Below are 20,364 nucleotides of genomic sequence, written 5' to 3'. Positions count from 1 at the left end.
CACACATTTCACTGGCCCTGCTCCACAACTTCCTCCAGTTCTTTAGCCTGACTGGAATATGGCTTCCAACAGTAATAATTGCACCCTTCCCTCCCCCTACTTTGACAGGTGGAAGTGTGGGCACCTTTTGCACCCAGCCCACTACCTGAGAGATGATCCAGATGCAAAGCATTTATTTTGCTGGGAGGGAGGGAGGCTGGACCGTCTCTGGCACCACCTCATCTTTATTTTCTGTGCATTCTGGCTGGAATCTACCTGTCCTCCCTTGAGCCAGTGTGATAACTTGTCTTGGTTACCAATTTCCTTTGCATCTGTGTACAATTTCTCTGCCCCCCACCTCAAGGTCCTGATTGGGTTTGAATCTTCCAGGTCGTTGTCCCCACACCATGTTGGGCTAGGCATAGAATAAAATGGAATCAGAAGCAGAAATTGCTGCACAGTTTGTGTGGTCAGCAACAGAAATCAGTGAAGCAAATATGACTGGTATTTGTTCAGATCAGTGCTGTTGTTCCTAAATCCACAAATGATACATATATAAAGGTGGGGATTACATTGTTTCAATGATTCCTTTACATCAAAATGAAAGTAGGTTCCATAAGGTATGCAAGTAGCTATGTAACTTACATAAAATAGCACTCGACAAAACCAATAATGTACTATTTGGCAGAAACTGAACTGCAGCAGATTGGAAACAGTGCTGATTGTAACAAATGCCTGTTGGAGTGGAAATCACTGCCTTCTTACATCTGTTTGTTGGGCTGGTGATGTTTAGCAACCTTTAGGTTTCCTTCCTTTGCCATATTTGACAAATACAGTGTGGGCTTAAGTGAACTGGGACATGACGGAAATATTCGTGAGTACCTTGAAGCACCTTCTAGGAGATGAAGGGGTGCATCCTCAAACCTGGTCCTCAAGCAAGGCTGAAGGGTGGGGATAGAAGCCCTGCTTGAGGACTGGCCTGCTCACCCAATCAATACCTCAAGACTGGAGGGAGGTGATCATTCCCTTGATGAAGTTAACTTGCTTGCCAGAGAGGAAGGGTTAGGAGTAGGGAGCATACTACTCTGAGGCCTAGGGCCTAGGAAACTGCCCCCCCCAAAAAAAAATTCTGAGGCTGAGGCATTAAGAGCCTGCACTGTTTTGTCTGTGTTCACAAAGCAGTCATACCTGTTTGCAGGTCCTCTGTGACTCATCTCCCATGGGGATATTGGTGCCATGCCTCTCGGTTGCTTAGACAGAATGACGACTTTTGAGAGGCTCAACTGTAGCCTACTGTACAAAGAAGAGTCACAGCCAACATCCCATACACTATTGGCATGGTGACCCCAGAAGATAGTCCACAAGGAAATCCAGCCTCTGGGCTAAAAGAAAAAAGAGTTCCCATCTCTGTGCTAAAGGACATGAGTTTTGGCCTTACATTTGGTGTCCTGGCAAAAGGTCTTGATGAAGTAAAGCTCAAATAGATTTGAAAATTTTCCAAACTCTAAAGGTAAGAGTCTTTCCCTCTTAAGCAGTGGCTGAATCAGGAGGTTTGCTTTAACAGGTCAGCTGTGTTAATAGTACCTGCATTATTAATTGCACAAAATCAGAAGCACAAAGCAAGTGAGACAATCTCCTTTATTGGACTAATTAGTAACAATGTTGAAAGTGGACATTTGAGTGAACACAAAACACTTCTTCCAGCTTTGGCACCTGAAACAAAATGAAAAAGGTTATGTGTTCAGAGAACCTGGCTGAATCTAGAGGGGGTTGATTTTTATGGTAAAAGAGAAGCAATGCTGAATCAGGGGCTGTTTCCTTGCTAAAAGAAATCAGGCTGCACAAAGCCCTAGGGAACAGTGTGTGCAGCTCACTATTACGTTCAATAATTACTCTGTGTGTATTTTTCTTGTTAAATTGAAGTCCAATCCTAAACCATTTCCAGATTTCACTATGTGCCTTGTAGGGAAACAATTAGCGCCATACTGTCATAGATGTAGATTGTTTCTTTTCTTCCTACATAAAATCTTACATGTTTTGTCCAGTCCAGATACTGCCATTTGTTCTTGTACAGTAATGTTAAGCTTGATGTCACTAAGTACCATTAGAATTGGAGTCAAGAGGTTCTTGTGCATATTTACACTGATGAATGTTGCTGTCGCTCTGTATCATGGGTACTAGAAGTACCTGCAGCAACAGAAAAGCAAGAAGCAACAAATATTTGAGTTGCTATTTGGAGCTCAGCTTCTAGTTCTGGGTTGGTGGAAGTTTTTTCTTGTGACCTTTCACAAGCAGGATATTTTATCTGTGCTGCAGCTGTTCAAATCATGGAACATATAACATATGTACCCGCATGGAAAAACAGATGATTTGGGCAATGGGAACCCATTTTTTTGGGTGGGGGGACTGGGATATGCATGGAACACTGGATGTGTTTGTAACAACCAGGCATTCCGCAACAGTTTTCAAGGCAAATGACAATTCAGTGTCATTTCTTTTTAGAGGGAAAAACTGGGCAGGAAGTCTATAGCAGTGCAATCTAATGCATGTTTTCTGGTAAGTAAGGCCCACTTTGTTCAGTGACCCCTTAGTCACTGGGAAGTCTGCACAGAATCATTGTTTAAGATAATTGGTATGTCATCACATTTTATAGCATGGGTAGGAAACTGGATCCAGCCTGTGGATCAGATCCTCACCTTTCCCACAGGCCAGTTTTGAAAGTGTCATCCACCTGTCAATCACTTGACATTATTATGACATCAGGAGACAGCTTCCATGGAACTTGCTCTCGGGGCTGTTCAGCTGATTGGCATTCAGGGCTAGCCCCTTTTAAGGTGCACTGTCAGTGCCAATCAGCTGATCGGTGCTGACAGCGAGTCCCATTGAAGTCAATTTACAAGCATGGTTTGAATTAAACAGACTTTAAAGGGAATCACTGTCAGCTGATTGGCGCTGACAATGAACCTTCACAGGGGCTTGCTCTCAGCACTGAGCAGCTGGTTCACCCCAATGACTTCACTACAAAGATGGAGACTCCTTAGAGCAGCTGACTTGAGTAGGGCTCCTTGCTAGCACAGCTCAGCTGGTTGGTGCTGTCCAGAGCTGGCCCAGCCATGAGGCAGGTGAGGCTGCTGCCAGTGATGGAAGAAGCGCTGCTGCCATCACCAACAATTTTGGGCAAGACTGTGGCCATTTGGGGCAAGATCTCACCGGAAATCAATGTGATCTTGCCCAAAATTGGCACCAATGGTGGTGGTGCTTATCCAGCTGTGGTGGATGGGGCAGGCACATTATGGTGGCAGAGATGCAGTGGCCGCAATAGGGCAAAGAGGCACTTCCTGGTTCACCTCAAGCAGTTAAGCGGGACATGGCGCCCCTGTTGCTGTCTTTCCCCATTTGTCAAGGAGCAAACAGGAGGGGACCTCAGCTTCCCATTTACGTCCTGCTGTCACATCTTTTCCTGCCCCACACTTAACATCAGATGGGGGTATGGTTTGTGAGGGGAAACTGCCTCTCAGGCCAAGTAGGGACTTCTTCCAGGTCTGATTAGGTCTGGGTCCTGAAGGCTCCCACTGCTGTGTTATAGTTGCAGGTTTGTTTGTTTTCTTTGGAAAACATTATATTACATCACGTTCTGAAGCTGCTGAAATGACAAAATTATGGTCATTGCCTCCATTATGGGAAAATGAAAGTTATGGACCTGTAAAATGTTGTGTACATTTATCTTATATTTTGTAGATTTCAACTAGGTAGTTGGCCTGTGTAAGGAAGTGTATCTGCTGTTTGCAATTGCAGGTAGAGAATGGAGAAAGAGATTCCTCCTCTTTTCCCCCCATACAGGCACCCCAATATGACTGAGCCTTTCATGTAGTGCTGCATTTCCTTATGGAAGGATGACTGATTGATTTCAGTGAGATCTGTTGAATGAGATAAAAGCTGCAAGTGTGGGACTCTTCTAAAATCGATATTTCGTACAGCAGAAGGAATGCACTGCATCTTTTATTAAACATGCAATTGAATTCGGTTATGGCTTTTGGAAAATTACTAATGTTTGGCAAATTTCCCAGATCTTGTTATAACTATATTTAAACAATCAGCATTGCAAGGATGTTTGAGTGTAACATCATTAACTTTGACTGTCTAGTAAGTTTTATTTATGGTATTCATTTAATTTTTCCAATTCTGGGAATAGAATTGTGCTGCCCATATAAAGTTATATTGCTATACTTGCTCTGTCTGGTAGTTTTGCATCCAACTTTACATATTCTTAACAGTTTCAGGTTTGCTAGAAAGGCAAATAATATCTCATTTGGAGGCATGACTCTAGCGGAGAAGAAGACTTATAATTTAGTAATATGCATCACCTGGAAATAATGGAGTCTTTTGTACCTGTCTGTCATGTGCTGATTTTGCTTAATGACAGGGGGCAGTAAGAACATGCCCCTAAACTGGGGTAGCCAATGTGATTCCTGCCAGATGACACACAGAATCAGAGAATTGTAGAATTGGAAGGGACCGTGAGAGTCATCTAGTCCAACCCCCTGCGATACAGGAATTAATGACTCTGGACTCCAACTCCCATGAACCACAGCCAGCATGGCTAATGGTCACTGAGCACAAAGATCTGAGAGTACTTTCTCCATACAACTGAAAGTGTTTAAAGGCATCCTTAAGTTTAGCCATCCTAATAAGTTCACGGTTCACGTGCAGAGTTTTCTAAGCGTGTTCAGTTGAATGTGTGCCAAAGCCATCTTCAGTTCTTTACCCTCAATGTGTCGTGGTCTGAAAGGAGCCCAACACTGGTAGACATTAGGAGCAGGGCTTGCAATGTCCATTCCCAGCCCTCTGCACAAGTTTAACCCTTGAGTGATAAGTAAACATCTGAAAGGGGCTATTGTGAAGCAGCTATAGGAAAGTAAAAGTTGGGATAGGCTATGGATCAAGGGCTAATGAGAACACTTGGTACTCTTGGGTACCCTTGATGTTATCTGAATCACTCTGAAGACCAAAACATTTGCAATAATGAAAGTCTAATTAAAAATGAATGTCTTGTGGAGAATCAATTGATGCTTTAAAAGGCACTGACACAAAATGTAGCTAGCTGGCCACTCTGGGAAATGGGATGCTGAACTAAATCAGGCTTTTCATCTCATCCAGCAGGACTCTTCTTATGTTCTTAATTAACTGCATTTCTGCTGTTCTTTGACTGAGAATTATTACTGCGGTTGTTGCTGTTATTCACCAAATTTACAGAATGCTGCCTCAAAGCATTGTTCTTTAGGCAGCTTCCCAACCTAAAATGATAACATGCTATTAATTGTTATTATTTCTTAAACTTATTAGTCACCTTTTGGGCAGTGCAACCCCATGCAACATACAAAACTAAGTGACATATTTTAAAACCAAAGCGTAAAAAAATCTAAAACACGTTCATATTTTTAAAAGGTAGGATTAAAACATCCCACCGACTATATAATATCCCACCACATATAAAAACATAATAAAACATTTCTTTAAAAAAACCTTCCCTATACAGCAGCCTTTCTCAACCTGTGGGTCCTCAGATATTGTTGAACTACAACTCCCATCATCCCTAGCTAGCAAGGCCAGAGCTCAGGGATGATGGGAGTTGTAGTCCAACAACATCTGGGGACCCACAGGTTGAGAACCGCTGCTATACAGGATTGCCTTCAGACAGCTTAAGGATCAGATAACTCCATACCCTCCAACATTTCTCCAATGAAAATAGGGACATCCTAAGGAAAAGTAGGACCTTCCAGGATCAAATCAGAATCTGGGATGGCTTCTCTAAATCAGAGACGTCCCTGGAAAATAGAGACATTTGGGAGGTCTGCAACATAGATACAGTGGTCTTGGAGAATTTAAAAATGAGAATTTTCTAGCACCAGAATGGCCATAAAGAAGTCACCAGATGAATCTCTCTGGGAAGGCTATTCTACAATGATCTTGGCCACATACTCAGAATGGCTTTGTTTGCCATGTGTAATAAACCTAGTTTCCTATATACTTTCATCCAGCAGTCTTACCAGACTATATATTTACAGAACACTAACATGCTGTGTCTCTGCTTCCACCTTCTGATGTGCTTTCGGGAGAAGATGCTGCTTTCTTCCACACACTGCTGCTCAGCAGTGATAGTGGCAGCCTCCAGAGAATAACCTCATGAGCTGCTGCTGTCCTCTTAAATGAGCTAAATTTGACAAATAGAAACCTTTCTTAAAAAAACCGTTTCCTTCGTTCACTTATGCTTAAAACCACTTGGCTGGTTCATTTTGTGTGTGCTCAAGACAAATAAGAAGAGACAATAGATGTCATTGTAAGCCTTGTTCCGTGCCCAATAAGCACGGGCCGACTTTGCCCAGTCGCGCTGTGGCCCATAGATTGCAGCAAAATACTGGGCAAAGTTTTGCCCGGTATCTTCTCTGTGTGATGGGCTCATGGGAAAAATGAGCCCTTGCTGAAAAGGGGAGGGGAAAGCCTGTCTATATAAGCTTTCCCTGGAGCTCACAGCCATTTTGCTTTGAGAGCTTCCCGCCCGCCTGCCCTCAGGTTAGAGCCTTCACTGAGCAGGAAAGGATTTTTTTTCTCTTAACCTGAGTGGCACTTGGTTGGATTTCCTCCCCCTCCCCCCGGCCTTTCCCTCAGTGAAATTATGTTTTTCCTTTGTTAGGCAGAATAGTGTTGTTTGTATGAGGGCGGAAATGGCATTGGGCAGGATCAACATAGTATAGGGGGGCCCCCATAAGGGGCCTGAAGGGAGAATTGACCATGACAAACCCAAGTACGGGTTTGGTATCTGCCTGGTTGTTATCTGCACCCTGGTGAGACCTTGCTTGCTTGGCTTGTACCACGACAAGGTTCAACACTGGCCGACTCCCATCGTACAGATTTGGAGTGATCCAAGCCCAGCGGATCCATTCCATCAACATGCGGCTTGTGGAATGATGAACTGATCCTGGGAACCAATGCCATGCCAAACCTTGCCTTGCCTGCTGCTGTCGGTAAAGAATTGGCCTGATTTTATCCCATCACAGTTGTACAGTCTGGTTATTTTGCTGCTCCCATGGGTCACATAATGCGCCTGCCTGTGCAAATCTGAATTTCTGATACAAATAGCCTTCAGAAGTAAAGCTGCAATTCTCTGCACTCTTACTTGGGGCTAAGTACCATTGAACTCAATCATACTTAGAACTCAGTTATGCATAAGCATGCACAGGATTTGGATGAACCCGAATACGGGTATTTTCTGCCTATCTTAGATTGCCCTGCCAACTTATTTTGTCCAGCATCCTGTTCCAACAGTAGCTGAAAAGATGCCTATGGGAAGTCTATATGCAAGACTTTAGTACAACAATACTTTCCTCACTTGTGATTGCCAGTGACTGTTTTTCAGATGCATCCTGCTTCTGACAGTGTAAGCAGAACATCAGTGGCTAGTAGCCACTGATAGCCCCATTCTCCATGAATTTGTCTAATCCTCTTTTAAAGCTATGCAAGTTGGTGGCCATCACTGCATCTTGTGGAATTAAATCCCACAGTCTAAACTATGCATTGTGTGAAGAAATGTTTTCTTTTTCTTTTCTCTGTTCTGAATCTTCGAATATACAGCTTCATTGGATGACCCCAATTTCTTGGATTAGAAGAGAGGGAGGAAAATGTCTCTCTGTCTGCTGTCTGCTTTCTCTTATGCACCTCTATCACGCCATCCCTCTCACATTTTCTCCCCAGATGTTGTAACCTTTCCTCCCAGCAGAGTTTCTCCATCCTCATGATAATTTTGGTACTGCCAGGCTGAGCTATGTCCACTTCCCTTCTTCTTGTCATTTCCATTTGCCTCAGTTCCTCAGACTTCCTTCTTGAGAAAATTAGTTTACATACAGAAATCTGCCCTACATCTTTCATTGTGGAAGACAGATGCCACTAATTTATTCACTTTCTCTGCAATCTTCTCTGCAATTTTCCTCCTTTAGCAAAACTCTGACTCACTTTTTGTCCAATGGTCCAACCTCTTCCATAGCTGGCTTCCTGATTCCAATGTATTTAAATATTTTTGTGGTGGTAGTGGTCTTTATGTTTTTAACAATGTGCTTCTTGATTATTTATATTTTTTTGCTTCCCTTATTGTCGGTTTGCATTTCTTTCATCAAAGTTTGTGTTCCCTTTTGTTCTCATCGTTTGGCCAAGACTTCCATTTTCTATTAGTTGCATCATGGAATATAGAGTTTGTATCTCATGTAAGTTTGATGTCTTGCTAGAGATCTTTTGAAACTTCCTGAGAAGAATGTGCTATTTTTAAGAGCTGTCTTTTATGCCCTATGACTTAAGCCATTTCTTTTGTGAACCTTCAAGAACATCAGCTGTCTCAATAAGCCTCCCATCCTCCTCATCAATCATAGAAATGAAAGAAAAACCCAAACTCCAAGGATTGGGTTATAAATCCAGCAGTTCCATCATCTTTCAAGTCTGTTCTATAATAATCAACTCTTTGAGTACCACTTTGAAGTTTTCTGTTTGTTGGTTACTAAACACCAAGCACAGCCCTTATCACACAAAAGCATGGGCCTACACTTTGTGTTTTCCTTATTTCAATAGCTGCTGTTTTTCTGATGAGAAGAAGGAGTTAAAACATCTGCAAGTTAACTACAATTGCTATTCAAGATGCTTTCGCAGGTTGAAAGGCATCCAAGTAGAGTCTGAATGTCACCAATATTCCCATTTGTATAATAATAGTGTCACAAAGAAATGCATTTATGATATTATGCAGTTGCTTTGGTATATTACATTGTCACAAATAATAGAATTTTACAGGGATAAGCGGATTAGTGTTTTTCTGAATTGAAAGTGTCCTAAAACTAAATATTTTCTCGTTTCCCTAAGTATTCTGATTAAACTCTCTTAGAAATGAATGTCAACCATTCCACAAGTCTTCTATCACATTTTTTTTATCTCCCTAATGTCTAAGGGAGGCCTATTTCACCCTAAAATATAGGCCTGACGATAATAAATGTTTGTAACTTACGCATAATGTTTCTTAAATAACAAGCCTCTTTCTATACATGACACCATGAGTAAAATCTTTCCAAAAGAGCATGCTGAATATGTTTGACATAACCAGGAATTAAATCTAACGCTTTGCAGCAAAACTCATTTTGTTATAAAGGCCCCCTATAAAATAAAATGTCCTTGTTATATAATTTTACAAGACTCTTCACAAAGTTCTTGTGCACTAGGGGTGCAATTCATCAAGAAATACAGCACACCATGCCTACTGAAACGAATGTGAACTAGGATCACTACTGTTGATCTCATTTAGAAGCATGCAGTTGAGTTCAAGATTGTATGCCTATATTGTTTGAAACTAGGTAGTCTCTTGGGGCTCAGCACAGTTGAAAGCTGATGAATGATTCTATTCTGAGGAAATGCCTTTTATTCATATACTCATATAGCTGGAATGGGCCTAAAAGGCCCATCTAATCCAACTTCTGCTGAAGCAGGAACCTTCACCCAGCCTAGGGGAGCCAACTTGGCCCCCAGGTTATGGGTACCCAGTGTGCGCGACATCATGACCAAAAAAATGGCTCCTCATCTCTGCTGTAAGGAAGGCAAAAATTATTACCTCTCATATTGTAGATTTGTTTTTTGTCAAGACTATGTTACCTTCTGGGCAATCTTCTTGGGGTCCAGAGTCAACACCTGTTGTTCCTGAGGCACTTCAAGCAAAACTCTCTTTCAGTAGTGGACAGCATGGTGGGGACTTACTTTTCTTGAAGCGCAGTCCACCTCCACTCCAGGAAACATGGCAATAGTTTGTGATACAACTTGGAGATCACCTGTTCAAAGCAGGACAGGGGGAATAGAAATTGTACTGGCAAGGCAAGTCTGTTGAGGATTTCTGCTCTTTTGAGCCCAATAATGGATTTTGTTATAGTCCACTGTAAGTTAAAAATGCAAATGAATACATAAAATGTTGCACCCCAAATTCTCTTCAGACTTTCAGTGCATTGCAAATTATTTTTTGCTAAGCATCCTAATTTCCGAGAACAGAGGAGCAAGCAAACTTCTAACAAATGAGCAAGACTAATGAAATCACTCTTCAGTCCTTCCATCAAGCTCCATGTACAACTATGTTTCTGCTGATCCCTTGCAATGGCTGACCTTTGAAACTGACAGAACATTCACCACTGATGCTTTTTTAAAAGACATCTATCTCGCCTGAGCACCAAAAAAAAAAAAAAGAGGGTAGAAAGAGGAAGCCAGACATCCAAGACCGACTTATATTTATATGTGAATCAAACTGTCATTTTTGTTCTGCTAGTGTCTGTTATCACATCTGGACAAGCAATCATTCTCCAGGTTAGTTTCGCACAACCTTGAATTTTTAGGAAAGTCCTTGAGAGCTAATGCAGCTGCTTTATGTAGCGACAGTTCATGAGCGCAAGAGCGCTATTCAGAAATCTTGGCAGATAGGCCCACTAATAAACATTTAATTTACAGCCCGTACAATTCTTTTAGCTTAGCAAAGTGCTTCGTGCATCCATCTGCTTCTTCTGATTTATTAAAATCCCTATTTAGCGCCTTGTTGCCTTTAGGAGTTGGGGGCTGGAGGGAGAAACAGGAGGCACAATTGTAGGCAAGGCAGGATTGGGGTCTGAAATACATTCATGATTCAGCAGTGATGAATCCAAATTTTCATTATCCACTTATTTCAGGATTACAGATTGATTCAGTATGCAGACAAATATATATATATATATATATATATATATATGTCTTTTTCTCCTGCGTCTAATTTATTGCACCGCTGTGAATAGGAAGCAGGAACTTATGACATCACTGTGCATAGAAGGGATTAAAGTAGATCATTTATACCTGGGGCACTAGGCCAAGGCCACGCTAAGTAGCCTACATGGCATTAAATACATAACAAGCATAATTTACAATGAAGGGACTGCTGAATAATCATTATCAACCTCGAGTACAAAGTTTTCTGATGAATGCCGTAGGTCACGAAAGAAACTTCGAGCAAATTAAATAATACATAAGGAGTTTAGCACTGTAACATCTTACGTTATACAAAAACAGGTTCTTTCTCTCTATTTGCATTAATGTAGTTGGGCCAAGACTGAGGTTGTGAGAGCAAGCACATGAAACTGATATATGTTTTGCTCATCTGATGCTGAGATATGATGCTGATATGAGTTGTGGAAGTAAGTGTGTGAAGCTAGTATGCGTTGCACATCAGTGGGATCAAAAGGTTAAAATTGATCCCTTCATTGGATGAATGTGTAACAGGAACACAGAAAGTATTTGAATTAACTCTTTTTTGTGCACTCTTTCTCTTTCTCTGAACCTTTGAGTATATTCCTTGTCCTGACTTCAAAAATAAGGATTGTTTTTTTGGAAAACTGACAAAAATTCTCCATATCAAATGACTCACACTGTACAACCTTCATCTAAGGCCCTCTTTGTGTGCCTCTTCCACGAAAGGTCTGGAGGGTGACAAAGCAAGAAGAGGCCTTTTCTGATGTGGTTCCCCATTTGTGGAATGCTCTTCCTTACATATCTTTAGGTGCAGACAAAAACATTCCTCTTCTCCAACGTCTTTGGCTAATTAACAATCCATGGCCTTTTAAACTGGGTAGGTGTGCGAGGTATTGTTTTTGTTTTTTACTGTGTTGTTATTTTTGTGCTTTTATATTGTGAACCGCCCTGTGAGTCTCGGATGAAGGGTGGTATAGAAATTTAAGTAATGCACTGAGTGATTTAAATCCAGTGTTCGAACATTAGAGGATGTTGCACTGTATAATGAAAATGGATATCCACAGAAATGAAGTCCATTGTTTTCTGTAATACTGCCACTGATCTACTCCATGGTGCTCACAAATATTTCTGCAATACATATCCTCACAGGTTTTGAGTCAGCAGACAAATTCAAAATATCAAATAAGAAAGTGCTTGGATGACATCTGTATTCATTTGTGCACTGTGCGCTGACAATAAGTCAATGCCTTGAAATGTTCAAAACAGACTGGATAGCAGGGCCCGGGCACAGTTTAAGGGCAAAACTCAGAAAAGTTCTGTCATCAGCTAGGCCACTGATCCAACGTGAAGCATTCAGAACTCTACCCAGAGCATAGCTGCTCTGGATTGCCTGAAGAGTTGGAACCATTTACTCCCAAGCGGTTATTGTACTTCAAGTCAGCATTCCAACATCTGGCAGCTGACTGCGCATTTGCACCTTTTAGTACTTGCACCCCTCTGGACTCTGTCTCCCCCCTGATTCTGTGCAGGGACCCTCTGGGCTTTGCAGAGGAGGTTGGGGTTCCACGACCCAAGTCAGATCCAGATTCCCCTGCTCTGGCTTCCCATCGACTGACGTAGTCTGCTCCTCTGTAACATGTGCCACTCCTCTGTCTCAGGAATCATCATGTCAAATTTGGTGGTGATAACTTCAAAGGTGTCCAAATCAGTGCAGTATTGAAGGTCCAGTCTGCCATCTTGATTCAATATGGCACCTTAAAGTATCCAGACATAGACCAAGCACCGTTTCTCAATCTCAGGAACAAGCATGACAACTTTGGTGACAATGTAGTCAGAGCTGACCAAAGCAGTGTATTTTCAAGCAGTTCAGTCCATCATCTCGTATCAAAATGGCAGCTGGCTGTTTCCAAAACAAATCTCAGGAATCATCGTCATTGATATAATCATATCATTTTGTGATGATAAACTTGAATTTACTTATCTGCTTCAAAAGCTGAAGGCAAAAGCTGCAATACCTGGTGATTTGACAGTACCAGTTCATACAACTGTGTGGTATGACAGGTTCTATGTCTGCCCAGCAAAGATAGAGGCATATTATGGATGGACAGAAGGCTCTTTTCCAGATAGGCAACAGATAATGCCATTCACCTGCTCTAGTGGTGAGACTGATGGACCAGCAGAGTGAGAAACAGTAGAGTTGAAAGACCTGGTCCTATCTTCTGTTTCTGCATAGGCCAGATGTCCTACAGGAGCATTAATGACTTGCCATATCTGGCAGATATGGGCAAAGGAACGTTCCACAGTGGAACATGGAGGTGAAGAGGAGACGCACAACATTCATAACACCCAACCATTCCTTACGCTAACTTTTGGAGGGCACCACATTAGGTACCCCTGGCACAGAATCCATTTTGAAGTTTCAGCTCTTTAGAAGAGAAGCCCTGCTCTGGCTGCCAGACAATCTTTCCCTCCAGGATGGTCTCACGCTGACAAGGAACAGCAGGGTGCAGAGACAAACAGGGCATCTCACTCTACGTTGCATGCAAAACAAATAAACCACGTTTTGGCATAAAATACAAGTACAATAAGCATAAAAACAGCTGGTTCCTTCCTACTAATTAGAGCTAAACAAATAATTCACAAGGAATAATTTATTCAATAAATTTCTTCTGTCCTTTTTCACAGCTGTTCTGCAAACAGAGTCTATTTTAGAGACTTTATGCATTATTCATAATTAACCATTTGGGGGGTAGAGAATGAAGTATTTGCCCTGTATTGTGACTAAGTGATCTAAATGACAACCAGGGGTTTAAATTCAATCGCTGCCTTTTCTCTCTCGCGGCTGAGAATATTGGTTGCAGGTATTGTGTACGTGCGTTTAGATAAGTTAGTTATGTAATGTTCTTATGTCCTTAGTTCACGAAGTGGTATAGATGGATATCCCACAAGTGCGCTTAATATGCAACACATACTGGTTCTGCCTCAGGTGTTGCAAGGCCTGCTAGCCGCTGATGATGATGATGATGATGATGATTTCCTGCTTTCCATCATATGTCTTCTAGCAGCTTTCAAGAAAATATGCAATATCCATGCATTTGGCATGATTTATGAAAAAGGGAGGAGGCTTACGCATAGGTCCTCATGCAATTAGGAAGCCAGTGCAACTGGAGTTCTGGTTGTACCCAAAGCCAACCTGCACACATGCAACCTGCTCACATTGAATCGGGGAAATGTTGCCACAGGTTGCATGATGTCTGGCCAGAAGGGACAGTCTCACCCATTTTCTGTATGTTTAGTGCACTTGTGTGGTGGGTGACCTACTGAGAAGGGATATTTGGTGGGATCCAAAGAAATGCATGCATGATGGGGCTGGTGGAAGCTCACTTCCCCAATCTTTCCTCATGACCCCCATCTCTGAAGAGGATCCTCAGATGGTTCAAAGGAGCCTGATGAATGGGATGGGATATGGCACAGGTGAGAGGGAATGGGGCATCCCCCCTCAAACTCCATGAACAGGAGTTCCATTTGTGTAAGTTGCCTCCACATTGTTTTCAGGGATGCCTCTTCTCTGCTCTCTGTGCCACAGCCCATCCCATGTAGGCTGGCCCTTGGGTGCTGTTGCGGCCAAGATGACCTCATAACAGCATAAGATTAGGCTTTCGGGTGAGTTTCCAGGCATAATAAGCTTTGTTTCATATTTGCAGTGGCACTGCTAAATTCCCTCCATGAACAACCATCTTCAGCTTCACGTGCTTGCCAACGTGTGGAGATGGCTCCACCATGTGCACCAGGAATACACATATAGATTTCCTTGCTGGAGTCCAATAATCTCCACTTGGTGCCCTCAGACTGGGTGGCCAGTCACTACAGACAATACAAAGCTAGGTGGACCATTGGTGTGACTCAATATAAGGCCATTTCCTATGTCCACCTTATGGAAATAGTTGAGCTTATACCGGTGTACTTCTGATTCACCTAGTCATATATGTATATGGCCTCCAAAATGACTGCATAAAACAGCCTTTTCCAATCTGGTGCCCTCCAATCGCCATGCTGGCAGCAGCAGATGGGAGTTGGGTCCCCCAGGTGTTTGGGGGTACATGCTTGGGGAAGGCTGGCATGAAAATAATGAGACATTTCTGCCACATGTGTGAGTGAATGATGTCTTATTGGGAGCATGTTCAGCTGAAATCAACCAGATTGAAATGCCCATGTTTACTCCAAATATTTATTTGATTTATTGTGCAGGAAAGTATAATGATAAAATACCTGAAATGAGTTGGTTTGTGTATCTACTTGTTGCCAAACTTTTATCTTCTTGAATAATGGTTATTTCCTGCTCCCCTTGCAAGATCTTTAAAGCGGCTCCAGTGATGCACAGTGGCTTCTGCGAAAAGCTATCAAAGGCATATGTCACATCTTGAGTGCTGCGTATCAAGCCCATGGTGGATTTCAGGAAGGGAACTGTCTGCCCTTGTCATCTTTAGAGTAGCCCTCATTACATTTCAAAACAATTTCAAGAGAGTGATGAGATGTGGAATCACTTTGTTCAATTTGCACTTGCTTCCTATAGGACTGATGTTTCCAAACCAATGGGGGATCCTCAGAGTCCTTCGGATTCCTCTAAATAAAATGTGCTTTCATTAATAAAATTAGCCTTCTCGTCGGGAAAGGTTGTTTCATTTAATTATCTGGATCGGTATGCAGTTAAATGTCACAGACAGCGGGATTTGGGTAGGGGAAAGAATCTCTTTACTTCATTAAATTATTTCTATTTCCAGCAGCCTTCTTCCCTGATTGTATTCTGTGTTATTGTTATTTAACATTGGTTACAATCCAAAACAGCTATGCTAGGCACATCCAAGGGTTTGACAATTCTCAGTGGAAACTTTGCCTTTTCTTCTCTGAAGAGAAACTTCCCAGAGCTGCTGTGCCATAACTCAGACTCCATAAGGAGTCTGTCCGTTGTCTGAGAACTTGGTCCTTTGTCTGAGAACTGGGGTGTAGATCTTTGTGAAGACCCACACTGGCAAGACCATTGCCCAAGAGGTAGAGCCAAGTGATACTACTGAGAATGTCAAGGCCAAGATCTATGTCAAGGAAAGTTAGCAGAGGGTTAGGATTTCATACAGGCCCCAACTTCTTCCCCTATAACTTGAACACTGGCTTCTCGGGGGCTTGTCTGCCCCCTTTTTATATAAAACTATTGAAGCCCTTATATTCTGGGACTATAGTTACCAGTTTTTTTGGACCAGCGTACATGTTTCAAATTTTGAGAGAGTACTGGAGGTGGCAGGAACAAAAGAGGTGCTATGGAGGGGTGTTGCATGACACAAAATTAGAGAGACAGCCACCCCTGACAATCTTTTCACAGAAATGTTTAGAAGGCATCTGCACTTTTTATCCCATAAGTTTCCTCCTAAGAGGGCTATAGACTCGTGTGTGTGTGTGCGAGTGAGAGAGAGAGAGAGAGAGAGAGAGTATGGGGCACTGCCTAGGGGTACCAGTGAAAACTTTCACAGATACAGTGGTGCCCACAGTTGCTAGGTTGTCCACCCCTGTTCCACGGTGTACGTCATTTCTATGTGTACATACCTTTGTGAATGTGTTTTATCCACTCACTCACACTGTGGCTCAACTGATCAGGCATGAAGCAGTTAGGATTGCACACAGAATGTTTAAAAAAGGAGGAAGCTCAATTTTCACTGAGGAGCTGATTGGGAAAGGATGGGGAACTGCATTAAATTCCCCCTTCACCTCTTCCTGAAGAGCATTGTAACTCTGCTAAAGCATTCTTTAAAAAGGACTCCTTGTCTACCATCTCAGCTGCCGCGTGACAGAGGAGAGACATGTCTGAACTGCCTAGCTGCACACGTGGCCCCCCATTTAGCTAGAGGGCATGTGCTTTGAAACCCCAGTTAGATTTGGTGGCTACACTACATAACGTTTTTTCCTGTGATGACACAGTGCATCAGGATTGAGTGGGTGAATGAATGAAACCACTAAATAACATAGGAGCAGCTGCCCTCCTGACATCTCCTGCTGCTTATGTGGATGGGACCAGGATGGAGCAGTGGCAAGGTAAGGACTACATGGTTCCATCAGCTGGGCACCCACCACCAATCTGCTCCTCTCACTAGTACATCTCTGCTGCCCCATCCTCATTGCTGCCCTGCATCTGCCCCAGGTGGGTAAGCAGCAATTTTGAAATCCCTTGTAGGATTTAAGTTGTTAACATTTCCAAGGGAAACCGGCCCAGCTGGGATCACCCCACCAAGTCTTGCATGAATTACCCTTGCTGGATTGGGGATTTTGTCTTTAATTATTCTGAGGCAGTTTTGTAGCCAATTATTTATTATTGGACCTTAGACATTGTAATTGGACTGCTGCGATGTGGAACTCTGTCAAAAAGGCTTTCTTAAAACAGTGCTGCCATTAGAAAAATAGCATTCAGATCAGCAATTTCTTAATTTAATTTCAAGTGTTCAGGAGCCTAGGTATCAATCAATAACCAGCTCAAATGTGAACAAATGTAGAGATTTCCTTTCTTATGCTACTGAGGGTGGTTTTTTTAATTTTGTGTGTGTGTGGGGGGGTGTATTTCAACAATTCTTCAACTGATAATGTCAGCATCAAAGATAAGATATCTTAGAAAAATGGAAAATGGCGAATGGGTATGATTTTGTCCCTACCCCTTGCAGGCCTGAGGAGAACAGGTGAGCTGATCTGGTTATAGCATCCGCTGAGAATGGGGAACACTGAGGCACTCAGTCATGAAGTTCATTAGGAGACCTCAGACCAGCTTAAACTCCTCACAGGGTTTATTTTATTTATAAATTAATTTTATATCCTGCCCTTCCTCCCAAATGAGCCCAGGGTGGTAAACAACAAATTTTGTTGTTGTTGTTGCTTAGTCGTGTCTGACTCTTCGTGACCCCATGGACTAGAGCACGCCAGGCACTCCTGTCTTCCACTGCCTCACGCAGTTTGGTCAAACTCAAGTTAGTCACTTCGAGAACACTGTCCAATCATCCGTATAGTTAAAGCTATGGTTTCCCCAGTAGTGATGTATGGAAGTGAGAGCTGGACCATAAAGAAGGCTGATCGCCGAAGAATTGATGCTTTTGAATTATGGTGCTGGAGGAGACTCTCGAGAGTCCCATGGACTGCAAGAAGATCAAACCTATCCATTCTTAAGGAAATCAGCCCTGAGTGCTCACTGAAAGGACAGATCGTGAAGCTGAGGCTCCAATACTTAGGCCACCTCATGAGAAGAGAAGACTCCCTGGAAAAGACCCTGATGCTGGGAAAGGAGAAGGGGACGACAGAGGACGAGATGGTTGGAAACAATAAATAGTAAAATAACAAAAACAGCTTAACAGGAATTCCAGTACAGATGTAGACTGGAAGAGATCTCAATTTAAAAAGGCTTGTTAAAAGAGGAAGAGAGTTGTTGTGAAAATAAGATTTTCGGAGGAGAATGGAAAGATGGGCATATAAGTGTGATAAGTAAGAAAATAAGAAGATTGTGCTGGATCAGGCCAATGGCCCATCTGGTCTAGCATCCTGTTCTCACAGCAGCCAGCCAGATGTCAGTGGGAAATGTAAGCAAATAAATACATATATTTGGCCTCAATTTTCTTCTTATTAGGTAGATCACAACTGAAATCTGGCATGGAAATACACTACAAATAATGTAAATGTAAGGAGGCTGTTGTAGCTGCAGTAAACAACCCACTGGTACATACCACAAAACCCATGTACATTCCATACATTTAGAGAACTTTGGAGCACATCTCTCCCCCCCCCCCAAGACTCAAGGGATAAGTAGTATCCCCCTCACAGAGTTACAATTCCCAGCACCCTTACCAAAGTACAGTTCTCAGGATTCTTTGTGGGCAAGATGTGCTTTAAATATGCTTTATATGCTTCTCAGCCTCAGTCACTTATCACAGATCAATAGGTTTGTGATTCTGGACTTTTGAATATCTTATCAATTCCTCTTTTTCTAACCTGCAAATTTTGTATCCTACCAGGAAGGAAGCACAATTCTAAATTACGAATGCATCCATTTCAATGTGGATTTTTAGGACGAAGAGGTAGTAGCCCCCAAGATTTTATGTGGAGAGGTGAGCTCTTATTTAATTATGTATGCTGTGCAAAGATGTACTGCCAATATATTTCAGCTAACACATGTTCTGGGACTTTGCTGAGACATCGCCATCCAGAATATATTGTTCCCTCTCTGTGCCCTATGAAGTCCCAAAGCCCATGTGATTTCAAGTCATCAGAATATCCTAATGAGGTTGCCAAAGGTGCTAAATCTCAAAATGAGAGGAAGGCTATGCGTGTCAGTGAGGAAGAGGCATAAGGATACTGTATATCCTGACCTTGTAAAAGTTTTATGTTTGAGCCTCAGCTCAGAGTAGTTCCTTTATTTTCCCTAAACCTGTCTGGTCATCCCTGTGTGACACATTGGTTAGGTATACGGTGCGATCAAAGCAGATATATGATGGGAGAGCTGTTCCAAAAGTAAGTGTTTACCATTTAAAGCAATAGATTAAGGAGAGTCAAAAAACTAAGTGTGTGGAACATTACATTACAGATGATGGATTGAAGGGAATAAAACAGTGAAGGACAAGGCTGTTTGTTTCAGCACATTCTACAGTGTGAGATAGTACCATTAGTGAAAGAAAAGGCAGCAGAGGTGAAGAATACTGGGCAGGCAAAGAGACGAGGGAACAGCATGCTAACTGTTAGAACAGCATTCATTAAAAAAAAAAATTTTACCAAGGAAAGGGCCATTAATGAGGCTTTGGATTGCAAACATCTAACTGAAAATTAAGCTGCATATTCCTCCCTCTTTACTTATCAGATCCACAAAAGCACAATTCTGACAGGAAGGAGAAAGAAGAATGAATAATAATGCTGTAGGATGGAGAAAAAATTCAGAGCATTTAAAACAGGATAAATGTAATGGTTTGACGCAGAGAAAAAAATGACCACAGAAAAACATGGATAGACATGTTCATCATAAAATATACTGTAGGCAGTAGCATTCTGCAATCTGAAGATCTGATCAACATCAATAAAAAGATAATTCCATAATGTACAAGGTGTGATTTGGGGTGTGAGCATCTTTCTTTCTTTCTTTCTTTCTTTCTTTCTTTCTTTCTTTCTTTCTTTCTTTCTTTCTTTCTTTCTTTCTTTCTGTCCTTTCACATTTTTATTGGTTGCCAGGATATCAAGGTATACCTTCTCTGGACCATCCATTCACAGATGAGGCTGAGAATTATAAACACTTTGAAAAGTGCTGTAAAATTACGAATAACAACGGCAATTGCTTGAAAAGACAAGCATCCTATCCATCTTTGGCAATATCTAAAGTACATACCAGAAAGGTGAGAGAGCAGGGCAGAGGAATATTCGTGGCTGCAAGAAGACCGTTCTGAGGCACTTGGGAAGCACAGAGTTAAGGCTGCACACATCCAAGAGAGGTTAAGGCAGATCACAGGCCAATGACCCGCATTACAGGTATTAAACTCCCTAAGGCAATCCAGTGCTCTGGCCTATAGAAGGGCAGCCGTTTGCCTCAGAAAGGTT

The 20,364-nt window shown here is 42.2% G+C and overlaps 1 long non-coding RNA gene across 1 annotated transcript; it reads left to right on the top strand.

Annotated features, from left to right (window-relative positions):
* Positions 1-16,363: 16,363 nt before the first annotated feature.
* LOC310693739 lies at positions 16,364-19,869 on the top strand. The gene is made up of 3 exons (XR_014519373.1): positions 16,364-16,842; positions 18,798-18,890; positions 19,637-19,869. It is a non-coding gene; the product is annotated as an uncharacterized lncRNA (long non-coding RNA).
* The last annotated feature ends 495 nt before the right edge of the window (positions 19,870-20,364 follow it).

Source organism: Podarcis liolepis (genome assembly GCF_965112155.1).
Source record: "Podarcis liolepis genome assembly, chromosome: 1".
Classification (NCBI taxonomy): Eukaryota; Metazoa; Chordata; class Lepidosauria; order Squamata; family Lacertidae; genus Podarcis; species Podarcis liolepis.
The sequence above is the reverse complement of the archived record's forward strand: the minus strand, read 5'-3'. Positions and strand labels throughout refer to the sequence as shown.